Here is a 14336-nt window from a genome sequence, read left to right as displayed (position 1 = left end):
ATGAATAAAACAATGACTGGTCCTTACGATTTAGCCTGAATGAAAGGGTGGGGAAGAAGGATCACAAATATGTGATTGGATGGTTACATAATTTGATGTGATAAAAGGTATTACTACATAGGAAGGAGGGTGACAATCAAGGGATTAGTATAATATAAGACTAGAAAAAATGCTGCTGGCACTAAAAATATGATGTATAAACCATAAATGTAATGTAAAAATATAGATATAAATATATATACACATGCATATATACAAACACAGATGGATACACATACCCACATACAGTACAGACCAAAAGTTTGGACACACCATCTCATTCAAAGAGTTTTCTTTATTTTCATGACTATGAAGGCATCAAAACTATGAATTAACACATGTGGAATTATATACATAACAAACAAGTGTGAAACAACTGAAAATATGTCATATTCTAGGTTCTTCAAAGTAGCCACCTTTTGCTTTGATTACTGCTTTGCACACTCTTGGCATTCTCTTGATGAGCTTCAAGAGGTAGTCACCTGAAATGGTCTTCCAACAGTCTTGAAGGAGTTCCCAGAGATGCTTAGCACTTGTTGGCCCTTTTGCCTTCACTCTGCGGTCCAGCTCACCCCAAACCATCTCGATTGGGTTCAGGTCCGGTGACTGTGGAGGCCAGGTCATCTGGCGCAGCACCCCATCACTCTCCTTCATGGTCAAATAGCCCTTCCTTTCAAAGTTTTTCCAATTTTTTGGCTGACTGACTGACCTTCATTTCTTAAAGTAATGATGGCCACTCGTTTTTCTTTACTTAGCTGCTTTTTTCTTGCCATAATACAAATTCTAACAGTCTATTCAGTAGGACTATCAGCTGTGTATCCACCTGACTTCTCCTCAACGCAACTGATGGTCCCAACCCCATTTATAAGGCAAGAAATCCCACTTATTAAACCTGACAGGGCACACCTGTGAAGTGAAGACCATTTTAGGGGACTACCTCTTGGAGCTCATCAAGAGAATGCCAAGAGTGTGCAAAGCAGTAATCAAAGCAAAAGGTGGCTACTTTGAAGAACCTAGAATATGACATATTTTCAGTTGTTTCACAATTGTTTGTTATGTATATAATTCCACATGTGTTAATTCATAGTTTTGATGCCTTCAGTGTGAATCTACAATTTTCATAGTCATGAAAATAAAGAAAACTCTTTGAATGAGAAGGTGAGTCCAAACTTTTGGTCTGTACTGTATATACATGAATATACACATGAACTTAATAATGGGCAAGGCAGGGAAAGTTGGCGATGGTAATATAGCATATATAATGTAATATAAATATAAATGATTAAAAAATAATAAATAACCATATTGAAACTAGTAAATATAATTGATAAACAAAATGAGCAATAATATTAGACACAATGTTCAGGAATGGAGAACGCGGTTTACAGATTAATTTCAAAAGCCTCGATCAAACCGCGTGGGTTGGGGCAATTGAGTTTATACATCCAAAACATCTCGCTTCTTCGTAGTGTTTTGATGGCGTTTCGGCAGCCTGGGGTAACTTGCTCTATTGGTGTAATTTTGTAACCGGAAAAAAGGCCCTGATGGTGTTCTACTGCATGACTGGAGACACTATGTTGGAGATACTTTTTCTTGACGTTGGACCTGTGTTTGTTGAGTCTATTACGTAGGGTCTGGATAGTCCATCCTATATACTGCAAGCCACATGGGCATTCCAATAAGTAGATGACATTGGCTGATCTACAATGTAAATGACTTTTGATCGGAAATAGATATAGAAGTACAACAGAGGCACTTAGGGAGATGGCATTTGGTGCTGCCCAATGGTTGCGCTGTCAGAGCTGAAGACGGGGTGTTCTGTCTGTGAGGTCATAAGTTGCTAGGGGCCAGAATGTTCTTGAGGGTCTTGGCCCTCCTGAATGTCACTGGGAGTCGGGTAGGCAGAATTTTGGCTAGGTGAGGGTTTAATTTGAGAATATGCCAATGTTTGGACAGTACGGCCCTAAATCATTATGGGGATTGTTGTAAGTGGTGATAAAATTAATGCATCCTTTTTGCTGTTGCCGCTTCCTGTCGTGTTCTCTTCACTGTTGTTTTTAGATAGACAATCACTCTGTGAAAGGGGTTTAGCTCTGTCATATGCTGATTCAACAATAGTGGGCGGGTATCCTTTTTAGCGGAGTCTTTTGTGAATGGTCTCACTCTGAACAGTGAAATCCTCAGCTCTAGAGCAAAAGGGATGGCTAAAAGGGATGTTTGTCTTCCACTTTTCATAGTGGGAACTGGAGTAGTCTAAATAACTATTACAGTCAACTTTCTTTTATCCCTTTGGGACACTGCCTTATTTCACCTTAAGGACTTGGCCATTTTTTGCAAATCTAACCAGTGTCACTTTAAGTGGTGATAACTTTAAAACGCTTTGACTTATCCAGGCCATTCTGAGATTGTTTTTTCGTCACATATTGTACTTCATGATACTGGTAAAATGAAGTAAAAAATTATAATTTTTATTGATAAAAAAAATACCAAATTTACCAAAAATTTGTAAAAAAATTGCAAATTTCCAAGTTTCAATTTCTCTACTTCTATAATACATAGTAATACCTCCAAAAATAGTTATTACTTTACATTCCCCATATGTCTACTTCATGTTTGGATCATTTTGGGAATGATATTTTATTTTTTGGGGATGTTACAAGGCTTAGAAGTTTAGAAGCAAATCTTGAAATTTTTCAGAAATTTTCAAAAACCCAATTTTTAGGGACCAGTTTAAGTCTGAAGTCACTTTGCAAGGCTTACATAATAGAAACCACCCAAAAATGACCCCATTCTAGAAACTACACCCCTCAAGGTATTCAAAACTGATTTTACACACTTTGTTAACCCTTTAGGTGTTCCACAAGAATTAATGGAAAATAGAGATACAATTTCAAAATTTCACTTTTTTGGCAGATTTTCCATTTTAATAATTTTTTTCCAGTTACAAAGCAAGGGTTAACAGCCAAACCAAACTCAATATTTATGGCCCTGATTCTGTAGTTTACAGAAACACCCCATACATGGTTGTAAACTGCTGTACGGGCACACGGCAGGGCGCAGAAGGAAAGGAATGCCATACGGTTTTTGGAAGGCAGATTTTGCTGGACTGGTTTTTTTGACACCATGTCTCATTTGAAGCCCCCCTGATGCACCCCTAGAGTAGAAACTCCAAAAAAGTGACCCCATTTTAGAAACTATGGGATAGGGTGGAAGTTTTGTTGGTACTAGTTTAGGGTACATATGATTTTTGGTTGCTCTATATTACACATTTTGTGAGGCAAGGTAACAAGAAATAGCTGTTTTGGCAACGTTTTTATTTTTTGTTATTTACAACATTCATCTGACAGGTTAGATCATGTAAGATTTTTATAGACCAGGTTGTCACGGACGCGGCGATACAGTTCCTGCCTGTGAGATCCAGGGGGCTGGATCTCACAGGCTCGTCACCGGAAGGCAGCGTAATGCCTTCCTTAGGCATCGCGCTGCCTTCCATGCTATCGGGTCCCCCCTACAGCCGCATGGGGACCCGATGGCACCGCCCGCCGCAACCGCAAGTAAAAGCCGCAAACCGCAGGTCTGAATTGACCTGCTGTTTGCAGTGACCCCCCCCCCGCGCATTTAGCCAAGGTGCCTGCTCAATGATTTGAGCAGGCACCTTGTTACGATTACCGCCCGCTGGGCGGCGGTGATCGGAAATACACATGACGTACCGGTACGTCATGTGTCCTTAAGTACCAGGACAACATGCCGTACCAGTACGTCATGTGTCCTGAAGAGGTTAAAGAAAGTGTGGCTTACTATTTTATCTGTACTGGTGCTTAATTCCAAGTCCAGATATTCAATTTTTGTAGAGTCATGTGTCCCCGATAAAGTGATACCCCAAGTGGTAGCATTCAGGTGGGAAATGAAGTTGTCAATAGAGGTAATGTCACCATTCCATATAAATATTAAATCATCGATGTAGCGATGATAAAAATATAATATTGTCCGCCCAGAATTTAGATTTGTAGATGAATGTATCTTCATAAACCCCCATAAAGTGATCCGCAAACTTGGGGTGAAATGTGTGCCCATCGCGGTCTCTTTAGTTTGTACAGAGTGTCTTCAAAAGTGAACATGTTGTGCATCAGGATGAATCTGATGCAATCTACAATGAATGTTCTCTGTTCTTCTGGTAGTAGCGGGTCATTGTCCAGACATTGTTTGGTACATTAGATGCGTAGATCGTGCTGAATATTAGAATATAAGGCTGTGACATCCAAGGTTAACCAATAGTAGGAGTCCTTCCATCTGATATCCTGTAGGGCCTTAATGAGGGAAGAGGAGTCTCTAAGGTAGGCGGGTAAGTCTACTATGTACTTTTGTAAGAAAACATCGAAATAATGGGAAAATGGGAAAGACGATATCCCCGAAATGATGGAGCGGCCTAGTGAATTAGTGCTGTTCTTGTGAATTTTGGGTAGATGGTAAAAGGCGGCTGTAACAGGGTCTGTGACTAGAATGTACTCCTGTTCTTTTTTTGCTCAGTATGTGGGATGCTGAACTGATAAGAGATTTGAAGGCTAAATAATGCTCTATTGCTGGATTTTCTGTAAGTGGTAAATAGTACACGGTGTCGAATAGAATGCGAAGTGCCTCTATGATGTATTCTCCTCTATTCTGGATGACTGTGGCGAAACCAACCTCGCCACTGGGTTTTGGAGAGGACTGGCTGCTGGCCTCTTGCCCCTGGATTATGGGCCATATACTAACTTTTAAACCCCTGAACCTATTCAAGTGAATTTTGGATAGGTTTGTCCCCAAGTTATACTGTTTAAATTGCTGTAAGTTATATGTATGGCCAATGTTAACTCACAAAGTTGTAACAATTTATAATAAGTGTAACTTGTCAGCTTGGGAGGAAAATGCTGGGTGTGTTTCTATTGTGCCATTGTCCCATTGTGTGTTTAAAGGGTGATGTCTGTCCTGTTGTCTGCGCATGTGTATTGGTGACTTCTCTTTGTCTTGAGAGATAATTGGATTACGCCTCGGTTGTCTCCGGGACAGAGAGGAGGAAACCATGATGCATTGTGGGGATGTATTGTCTCTGTGTATCCTACAGTGCTGCATATCTGTCCTATGTCACAAGTCTTCCTTCTGGTCCCCTAGGGGCGTGTACTTACATTGTATGTGTTGTAACATATTGATTGGCTGTATTTCAAACCCCTGTGGGCGGACCTGTATTTGCAACAACTGTAATAAAAACCAGGCTGGGTGTGCCAGCACCTCAGACCACTGCTTGACCCTCAACACGGAGCCTTGTCTCGTTATTGGGGGGATCCGCTGTCTGCTGTTAGAGGCTGATTGCCAGGAGTGTAAGCTGATTCCTGTTCGTCTGCTAGCAGCTATTCGTGAGGTTCCAGTTTGGAGTGCTATTTTGTATCCAGTTCGGGAGTTTGGTGTATCCTGCAGTAGCTGTGCCTGTCTCTCAGAAAGGGGCTTATCGCCTAAACGGATTTTAACCCCTTGTCTGCTGAAACGGTCCGTTACAATGACTATCCCACCTCCTTTGTTTGCTGCACGAATGACTATACCAGTGTTATTTTTTAGCCGTTGGACCGATGACTTCTCTCGGTTGGTGAGATTGCGGTTGAAGACCGGTTTTTGGTGAATGGTCCGGAAGTCCTCTATTACAAGGTTATAGAATGTGTCAACAAAATTGCCCTTGTGATGGAATGCTAAAATGTCTTTTAAGGGTAAGTTTCTTAATAAAATTATGTAAGTCCAAAAAAAGGTCAAAACCATTTATACCAGAGGTATGTGTGTAGAAAGATTGAAAAATTTGATTTCTTAGTTGGGAGATTTGCTGTGTAGGTTTTGTGTGGGTTTTGCATTTTGCTTTGACCCCCTCTGCATTTTTTCTTTTGCCCGGTCTTGTACTTAGCGGTTGAAAATAATTGGTGATTAGGACGGTATTGGAGCTTTTGAGTATGGAATATGCTGCGGTGGGGGTAAGCAGAGGGGGTTAGGATAGAAAAGAGGTTGGCCCCTGGTTTGGACAGAGGGTAGAGTTAGATAGGTCTAAAGGAACCGTATCATTGTCCATATTGAGAAGATGATCGGATACAATGGGTGGGGGAGAACCAGCATCAAGGTTAATGAGTGAGTCCAATTCCACATCAGCTGGAGAGAAGGAGGAGGGGGGGGGGGGCGGATATCCGCAGGGTGTAGGGGGTACGGTATGAGGAAAAGAGGTGGGTGGAAGGTTGAGGGGAGCGCAGTGGGGGAGAACATCTGGGATGAACAATTCAAGGGTGGATGTCCCACTATACAGGATTAACACACACGTCTCCTGCTGCTGTCATAATTTCTACAGTCTTATTATCTACAAGACATTCTCACCCAATTTATAGCACTGCCCCTGTAACATGCCACCCTGTCCATTCACATAAATAGACAGGTCACTGCCTCCTCCATGATCAACATATTTATCTCCCAGTGTGAGCAGTTCAAAGGCCTAATGATGGGCAACATGACAAATCATTTGATTTCATCAGTTTTCCACAGTTTTTTCTGCGCTTAATGGTTTTCTCCTGGATTTTATAATTCTGGTAAAATAGGTTGTCTGATTTCAAGAACCAATTTTCATACAGAGTAGAGAGCAGATACAAAGAATTTGAGAATGAATAAGCTTAGGCAGGCTAAGGGAATACATATATTTACTAAGTGTGATTAAATATAAGATAAGACAGACAAATCACATACAGAATAATAGAAAGTAAATATATCACTAGCCTAACTATGCAACATGCGATATGGGGTGAGACTCCATTGGTCCTGCTATAACACATGGCTGCCTATCATGTTATAACACATGACCGACACCCCAGGGTCTACAAAAGATAGGGCAAATCAATACTTACATCCTTCCTAGGATGAAGCCGTAGGTGGTGTCCCCCCAATGTTTGTGTGTCACAGAGTTTAAATCTTTTAGTGTTCAGTATGCATGTCTCTGAGATCACTCAGAAATGTGGTCTTATCAGAACAATGGGGGATGGGTACTACATTACAAGGCACATCTTCACACAGAATCGTAATAATAAAGGGACTTCCCTCACAATACACTTATTCCCTTACAATAGACTTTCTCCACTCCAGGAGGCTGATTTTTGAATACATTTGATTCATTGGAATAAATTTGCTCACCTCTACGTTTAACCCAAAGGTTCTCATACTTTGTAATCTAGATGCATTGTCCATATCTTTCGTCTTGGTTCATGATATAAAGATGATGACCAGTTTTGAAAAAAGTTACTTTTTGTAACAAAAAGGTTTTTAGTTTTATTTCAAAGCTGCTCATCGTGTGCTAGCTCCTGATATCAAACTATATTATACATTGAGGCCCTATGAGACCTTTGCCCGCCGTTGAATCAACCACAGCCCATAACAAGGCTTAGGGTTACGCCAATGATTGCTCAACTTCAATGTTTCCCTAGGGGCTAAAAAGTTGTGGGCAATATATGATGATAGCAAGTTGGTATTCTTTAGACTGCAGTGCAACTTTTTTCCCAATGTGTGACCAAGAAGTTACCATGTAGCCCCAGCCTTGACGTTCTCTATTGGCATCATGGTGTGTCAGAGTTACTGTACTGCACAAGACCCACTTCCGCACCCGTATCATGTTTTTAAAAGCAGAATGCCGAGGTACAGAACAAGGCGGCATGTGGTGTCACAGTGCAGTGTAAGGTACAAGATGAGACGGAATTGAATATTTATATCAACATGACACGGCTCTACCTTGTGGAGGCTCGTCGTACGGTAATTATTTTGCATTTCTGGTGATGAGCAGTGGGGGACTGCAGACGTTTCTGGCGATATCATTCATGTACTGCCTTGTGCCCGTGTTGTCATCTTTTCTTTTTAGAAGATAAGCTGCAAACAATCTGAATTTCCAGAAAAATTATATGCCTGTCAAACCCCAACAGGTTATAATGTATATGTCATAATGCAACCTATTTTACGTGTATGACCTCAATTAATGTGTAGTGTATATATTAACATATAAAATATCAGAAGGTCTGAAGACGCAGAAAAACATCCCCGAAATCCGAAATTTATCAAGATTAGAAAAACATGGCTTCTTTCTTCTTTCCACACCTGTCCATAGGTTGGGTACTGTAGCTCAGTCTCGGTACTGTTGAGCGTGAATATTTGAATTGTGAATATCGGCACTTTGAGAATTCGTGAATATTCAGAATATAGTGATATATATTCATAATTTCGAATATTCTAGATTTTTTTTTCCATAAGTAACGTCCCTTCTTGCTTGTGGGCCAATGAGAAGGCTGCAATGTCTTTGCCATAGCTTAGCAACATCCCTAGCAACCAATAGGAAAGTTGCCTGCCCTTTACTATATAAGAAAATTTCCAGCAGCCATTTTGTGCTGTTTCATAGAGTTGTGAGAGAGAGGAGTGTGATAATTGTGCTGAATTGCTGTTTTATAATACTTCTGATACCTCACATATAATCCAGATATTTAGTGGTAGATAGTGTAGGATAGTTAGGGAATAGGTTAGCTGATTAGGTTCCAGTGTAGGGTGTTAGGTACATTAGTTAGTTAGTTCAGCTATATATATAATCTAGATAGTTAGTGTGAGATAGTGTAGGTTAGTTAGTTAATAGTGTAGCTGATAGGGTCCAGTGCAGGGTGTAGTGTAGGTTAGGCCTCGTTTACATCACCGTTTCTCCTTTCCATTCTCCGGCACCGTTGAGGAGCAGGAGAACGGAAAGGACGGATTCTGCAGATAACTGAGACCTAACTGAGCGTAACGGAGCCTAAAGAGCCCATAGACTATAATGGGGTACGTTCGGTGTCCGCTCAGAACATGATTTTTGAGCTGAGATGAAAGTCCTGTATGTAGTAGTATAGTGTAGCCTTTTGCTGTGTTTTAGGTTTTTGCGTGCTAGGATTGTCTGCGTCTTTTGTCTGTGAAAAAAACAAAAAAAAAAGTCTTTGCCTCTGTATTAGTGTTATTGTTTTAAGGTTTCGTGTCTTTTTTTTCTTTTTTGCCTCATCGTCCCCAACCCAATAAAGTTTGCCCAAAAATCCCTCATTATTTTCTTTCTACCTTTTTTTCTGTTGTTTAAAAACATTGTGGTCATTTACTCATTTGGTGAAATAATCGTGCCGGGGGCCGTGGTCGTGGTAGGGGGGTTAGTTCCAGTGCTGGACCGCTGCCAGCACGGGGCCGCTCCTCTACCCACGGAGGGGCGGGCGCAGGTGGCAGGGGCGTCCGCCTGATCCGTGATTTTTTTGGGCCGTGGCAGCCGCACCATTTCATCTCAGGATGCCGAGGCAGGGGTGTCATTGGTGACCCAAGCCAGTGGCACAGAGTCCTCTGCCCAGACTCTGAGCAGAAGCAGCTCGCCGCCTCCTGCAGGACCAGCCCCCAAGACATGTCCCTGATGCTGTTTGACAGCGACAGTGAGAGGGACATCTTGGGGGAGGTAATGCAGGAGAGTGAGCTAGAGCTTGGTCCGGATGGTCAGGACCTTTTGGAAGAGATGGAGGAGGAGGAGGAGGGGGTACCGCCCGTCAGTACCCCAGTGACATCCTTTCCAATTGGTGCGGGTGGTTTCAGCCATAGAACCCCCGCACCTACTCAGACCCAGGCGTCAGCAAGGGGACAGCAAAGCCAGGTCAGGGGCTCCACGTCTGCTGTTCCCATCAGTGAACCACTGGTCGACCTTGGGTCTGACATTACAGGCGATGAATAGGAGGGTGACCTAGAATGGGTGCCACCTCCCTTGTCAGGTGACAGCAGCACTGATGAGGAAGGTAGGCACCCAAGGCAAATGGGGCAGCAGCAGGTGCCGGCTCCACCTGTGTGCACCGAGCCTGAACAGGCGCAAGCCAGCACCACCCCATCTGACAGCAGGTCAGTGCGTAAGTCGCCTGTTTGGGCTTACTTCACCCTGGCACCAGACGATGTGACAATTGCCATCTGTCAGCTGTGCCATGCCAGGGTGAGGAGATGGAGGTCTGTTGCTCGGCTGGGTACCACTGCCCTTACTCAGCACCTGAGAGTCAACCACTGGCGGGAGTGGAAACAGATGCAGGGTGGTCATACCAGCGACAGCAGCAGTGCGCAGGGGACAGCAGCTCCTGCCACTGTCCTGTAGCCACCCCAACCCCTTCCAACAATGCATTCCCACTCCACCACTCCCTCTACTAGAGGTATTGGTACCGGCAGCCAGACGTCTGCCTCCTCTGCACCCTCCTCTATCACCTCCACTGCCGTCGGGCGCCAGCTGTCGGTTGCCAACGCATTTGAATGCACAGCGCCCTACGCCCCCGGGGACTGACGCGTGCGTTCACTCAATGGACTCCTAGCAAGGCTTATCGCCCAACATCTGCTAACCTTCAATATTGTGGACTGCAATACATTCCGGCATATGTTGGAGGAGGCCCAACCCAGATGGTGTGTCCCCAGCCGCCATTTCTTTGCCAGGACCGTTGTCCCTGCCCTACACTAACACATTGTGTAGAATGTATACATGTCGCTGGATCACGCTGTCAGTGACAGGGTGGATCTGACAATGAATGCCTGGACAAGCAGACATGAGCAGGGACGATATATAAGCTTTACAGCCCATTGGGTGTCCCTCCGAGGCGCCGGGGAGGGATCATAAGATGTGTCGGCATCTCAGTTTGTGGTGCCGCCCCGGGGTGTCCAGGGGAGAACTGCTGCTCTCCCTCAAGCCACTGTCTCCACCGCTGCCCAGCAAGCGTCCCCATAGCTACGCAAGTGTGGGGCACGTCTGCTGCCAGGCCATGCTCCAGCTTGTGAGCTTAGTGGAATGGAGACACACTGGACTTGATGTTCTGGCCGCCCTCCAGGCTCAGGTCCACAAGTGTCTGACACCCCGAAGGCTCCAGGCAGGTATGGTTGTCTATGACAACGGCAGCAACCTCCTCGACGGCCTCCATGCTGGCAGTCTAACACACGTGCCCTGCATGGCACATGTCCTCAACCTTGTGGTACAGAGGTTCCTACGCACATACCCAAGGTTGAGCGACATCGTGTCAAGGGAATGTAGGATTGCCAGCCACTTCCGATGCTGCCCAACTGCCACCGCGTCCCTGTCCAAACTGCAGCAGGACAACAGCCTGCCACCTCACAGGCTGATTGTGGACAGCGGGACGCGGTGGAACTCCACCCTCCACATGCTGGAGAGGTTGTCGGAGCAGCGACGGGCAGTAAAAGAGTACCTGCTGGACCAAGGCACTTCCGGGCCATCACGCGCACTCGCCTACATGACCAATGCGGACTGGGGGCAGATACACCAGGTCTGCCACTTGTTGGCCCCATTCGAGCAGTCAACCAAGATGGTCAGCGGGGAGCATGTCAGCCTCAATGACATGCTCCCCATAGTGTTCCTGCTGGACAGGACACTAGATCGCCTGCTAAAGGCTGGGGTGAGTGCTTTGGTGGAGCAAGAAGAGGCAACAATGCTCCACCAAGACCAGGCCCAGGACGAGGAGGAGGAAGAATTTGTTGAGTAGTTTGCTGACGTCCAGGAGTCTGGGCCTGGTCAGCAGGGAGAGCTGATGTGGGGAGCACCGTTAGTCCGGGGGTGGGGTGGCTCCCACAGGGAGCAGCAGCAGCAGGAGGACCAAGATGTCATGGTCCCAGGCAGCCGAGAAGAGTCACAGTGGGCTGTCCTCTTCCCCATGGATGCCCACATGCTGCGATGCCTCAGGAGGGACCCCCGGATCAGGAAAATTAAGGAGAGAGATGAGTTTTGGTTGGCCACCCTTTTAGACCCTCGCTGCAAGGGGAAACTGAAGCAGTTCATCCCAGCCAGCTGGAGGGAGGCCCGTATGCAAAACCTGCGGGCCTGTCTGCTCCTCCAGCTGGAGCAGGCAAACTCTTAGCCTCACGTTCCAGTTCTCCCCGCCCATCTCACCCAGCAGGTGGCTGGCCCAAGCACCTCCAGCCGAGCAGGTGATCTTATGGGTGAGATGAGGCTGTTCTACCAGTCTGCGTGATCCAGTAGCAGCAGCAGCAGTCACCACCAGCGGCTGGCCAGCATGGTGGCAGACTACATGGGGTCCGTCGGTGCTTCAGACAGCATGAGCACCGACGACCCCATTGAGTACTGCGTTTCCAGGCTGGACACCTGCCGTGGGCTCGCTCAGTATGCGCTGGAAGTACTGTCTTGCCCTCCCGTCCAGCGCACAGTCTGAGAGGACATTCAGCGCCGCAGGTGGGGTGGTCACCGACAAGCGGACCCGTCTGTCCACTGACTCCGTGGACAGACTGACATTTTTCAAAATGAATGAGTCCTGGATCGCCAGCGACTTCTTGGCCCCCACTGTCGGTTCCGGGCACTGAAGGGTCCCTTGTCAATCCCTCTCCTTGGCTCTCCCTCCCAAACTTCGTTGTCTTTTAACTTCTGTATACACTCACCTAAAGAGTTATTAGGAACACCATACTAATACGGTGTTGGACCCCCTTTTGCCTTGAGAACTGCCTTAATTCTACGTGGCATTGATTCCACAAGGTGCTGATAGCATTCTTTAGAAATGTTGGCCCATATTGATAGCACAGCATCTTGCAGTTGATGGAGATTTGAGGGATGCACATCCAGGGCACGAAGCTCCCGTTGCACCACATCCCAAAGATGCTCTATTGGGTTGAGATCTGGTGACTGTGGGGGCCATTTTAGTACAGTGAACTCATTGTCATGTTCAAGAAACCACTTTGAAATGATTGGAGCTTTGTGACATGGTGCATTATCCTGCTGGAAGTAGCCATCAGAGGATGGATACATGTTCTCATTCTGTTTACGCCAAATTTGGACTATACCATTTGAATGTCTGAACAGAAATCGAGACTCATCAGACCAGGCAACATTTTTCCAGTCTTCAACAGTCCAATTTTGGTGAGCTCGTGCAAATTGTAGCCTCTTTTTCCTATTTGTAGTGGAGATGAGTGGTACCCGGTGGGGTCTTCTGCTGTTGTAGCCCCTCCGCCTCAAGGTTGTGCGTGTTGTGGCTTCACAAATGCTTTGCTGCATACCTCGGTTGTAACGAGTGGTTATTTCAGTCAACGTTGCTCTTCTATCAGCTTGAATCAGTCGGCCCATTCTCCTCTGACCTCTAGCATCCACAAGGCATTTTTGCCCACAGGACGGCCGCATACTGGATGTTTTTCCCTTTTCACACCATTCTTTGTAAACCCTAGAAATGGTTGTGCGTGAAAATCCTAGTAACTGAGCAGATTGTGAAATACTCTGACCGGCCCGTCTGGCACCAACAACCATGCCACGCTCAAAATTGCTTAAATCACCTTTCTTTCCCATTCTGACATTCAGTTTGGAGTTCAGGAGATTGTCTTGACCAGGACCACACCCCTAAATGCATTGAAGCAACTGCCATGTGATTGGTTGACTAGATAATTGCATTAATGAGAAATAGAACATGTGTTCCTAATAATTCTTTAGGTGAGTGTATATTTCTTGATGATTTCAATTATTTATTTAATTATTTATTTATGGATCAAATTTTTAGATATTTATTTATTTATTGATAACTTTCTTTATATGTTTATGTATTGATGATTTTATTTATGTAATATTTTATTTATGGGTTCAATTTTTTATATATTTATTTATTCATTGATAACTTTTTTTTATATATTTCTGTATTGATGAATTTATTTATGTATTTATTGATTAATTTATCTATGTATTTATTTATTGATGACTTTATTTATATATTTCTCTATTGTTGAATTTATTAAAAAATATTTTTTGGGCGACCAATTTGTTTTATTTTTAAATCTTTCAGGTTATTTATATTTTTTTCATTAATTTATTAAACCTCTTATTTATTTATTCATTAATTTAACTAATTCTTGAAATATTTATATATATAATAAACATTAAGCCTGTATCTAAAATGTCAAGAGAACTTTACCACTTTGAGTTTTTTGTTGTATAACAATTCAATTGACTTATCGTTTCAGCCCCAATATAGTGTAACCCTTAGTCCTCTGTGTGATCTCTGGACACTGCCCTCCATACATAAACCATATTGGAAAATAGACCTCTCAGATACCAATTGGCACACAGTGCTCCACACGTTGCCTGCACCGGGCACATCGAGTCTGTAGCAAAACATCGAGTCTGTAGCAGAACACTGCGGTAACGCAGCCTGCCGTGCCGTGTGCTGATTCCTCCAAGCCAGAGGGCAGCAGGACTGGCATGGTTTAGCAGCGGCTCTCTCATCCTCCTTTTGTCTGTGAAGACG

This window comes from Bufo bufo, chromosome 11 (genome assembly GCF_905171765.1).
Source record: "Bufo bufo chromosome 11, aBufBuf1.1, whole genome shotgun sequence".
Taxonomy (NCBI): domain Eukaryota; kingdom Metazoa; phylum Chordata; class Amphibia; order Anura; family Bufonidae; genus Bufo; species Bufo bufo.
Note: the sequence above shows the minus strand (reverse complement) of the source record.